Source organism: Lutra lutra, chromosome 3 (assembly GCF_902655055.1).
Source record: "Lutra lutra chromosome 3, mLutLut1.2, whole genome shotgun sequence".
NCBI classification, from domain to species: Eukaryota; Metazoa; Chordata; class Mammalia; order Carnivora; family Mustelidae; genus Lutra; species Lutra lutra.
Genome location: NC_062280.1, coordinates 105,842,206 through 105,843,958, shown reverse-complemented (window position 1 = coordinate 105,843,958; position 1,753 = coordinate 105,842,206). Strand labels below are relative to the sequence as shown.

Below are 1,753 nucleotides of genomic sequence, written 5' to 3'. Positions count from 1 at the left end.
CCAATCCTGGCTCTGCTATTACTCATGAAACAGGAAGCTTCCTAACTTCCCTGTGCCTCTAGGCAAGCAAGATGGCCAACACGGCTCTGCAGGCGGTATCGAGCACCTGACACAGCCCTTGGTCATCACGTCGATGGGTCATTGGTAGTTATTGTTGTTAGTGTAGTGTGTTCAGACCTTTTAAATTGGTCAGAAATCTGCCTTAGCTGTTGGGATTTTTCTGTTGATGGAAGTTGCAGACCGTGGGGGAGAATCTGCTGGGTTGCCTGTCACCCTTGCCCAGGGGCCATGCTAATCTCTGTATCTCTCCAATTTTAGTGTATGTGCTGCCGAAGGGAGCATGGGGATCTGCTGGTTTGGGGGAAATGTGATGGTGGGGAGGGAGGATGGTGGCTCGGACATTGCCTGGAAGGGACCCTTGTCTGTTTTGCTCAAGCCCTGCTTTCAGGCAAAGATGAACTTGACCTCACCAGAGGCAGAGCATTCTGAGGCTGTGCTCTGCATTCTACATTCCCAAGGATGCGAGTGTGGTCCCAGAGCTTGTGTCCTGGCCAAAGGAGCACTGGACACCCTCCCCTCGTGACCTCCTGGGGGGAAGAGATGAATAATAAAGCTCAACGGCTTGCCCAAAGCACCATGGAAAAAGGGGTTCATCATCTTAATGGCACCTTTCAGATGTCTGGCTTCTCCGTGGCCTCTTCCTCATGAAACCCCCTCCCGAAAGCAGTCTATGTGAGCTATTCCTGGCATGTCCTGTAGTACAAAAGCGCGGTTCATCTTTTCAAGGAGACGTGGGAAGGTTGAAAGTCAAACCCATTGGAACAAACCTTGGCTTTGGAGACCAGTCAAGTGCTTATTAGGCAAGGGTTGGCTCTCCCCAAGAAGATGAGCAGACAGAGTTTGGGGGGACTGGCGATAAGGATGAAAACGGCACAAGATCTACGAAGTACATACCGTCTTGTGGGGGGGGCATGGTTATTGGGTGATTGCCTGGTCCTGGAAGGACTCACAGGCTCCAGCTTTCACCAGGACAACCCAGGTGGGGAGGGACCCATGCCCATCACTGTGACTGGGGAGGTCTGCAGGAAGAGCCAGGGTGCCCCTTGGCTTGGCTTTGGAGGAGAAGTGTACCCTCCCTTCAGGCCTATGGCCACTGCCTTCATGCACACAAGGATAGTGGAACAGCTAATGCTTAGGAAGAGAGGGTGGGATGGGGCTGGAGAGATCTCTAGCCTTGCTTTGCACTGAGTGTGAACCTCTCTGGGCCTCAGTTTCTCCATTAGGACCATAGAGATTGTATGTACTTATCTCTTTTCTACCTAAATGGTGGGCTGGAAGCAGAGGTTGATAACAATGTCTCTGGAGAACCATGTCTTTTGGCAGAAGCGGTGTCCTAGCATCTCAGGAGGGCCAGCCAGACCATGACCCTGGTGCCCTTTGGTGAAGGAAGGCAGGGTGTCCCTGGAGAACATGGAGGCTGGAGCCACTGGGGGCATCTCCCACCTGCTAAGAAAGGGAAGTTCCTCAGAGCGTGTAACCTTCAGGTGTACGGAAGGCCCGTCAAGACCATTGTGGGCTCATGGGTGTGGCCAGGATCCCCTCTGGACCAGGGGAGTGTGGATAAAGAGAGTCTGTTGTGGCTTGTTTTTTATTCTTTATTTTTGTGTTTTGTTTTGTTTTTGTTTGGTTTTTAGGAAAGAAGGAAAGGAGAACAAGAGTGAGAGTCCTGGGGGATTAGGTGGCAGTCTCATTC

General features: G+C 51.9%; 1 non-coding gene across 1 annotated transcript; it reads right to left on the bottom strand.

Annotated features, from left to right (window-relative positions):
* Positions 1-237: 237 nt before the first annotated feature.
* Positions 238-342, bottom strand: LOC125096627 (U6 spliceosomal RNA). Its single transcript, XR_007126301.1, has one exon. It is a non-coding gene; the product is annotated as a U6 spliceosomal RNA (small nuclear RNA).
* Between the last annotated feature and the right edge of the window lie 1,411 nt (positions 343-1,753).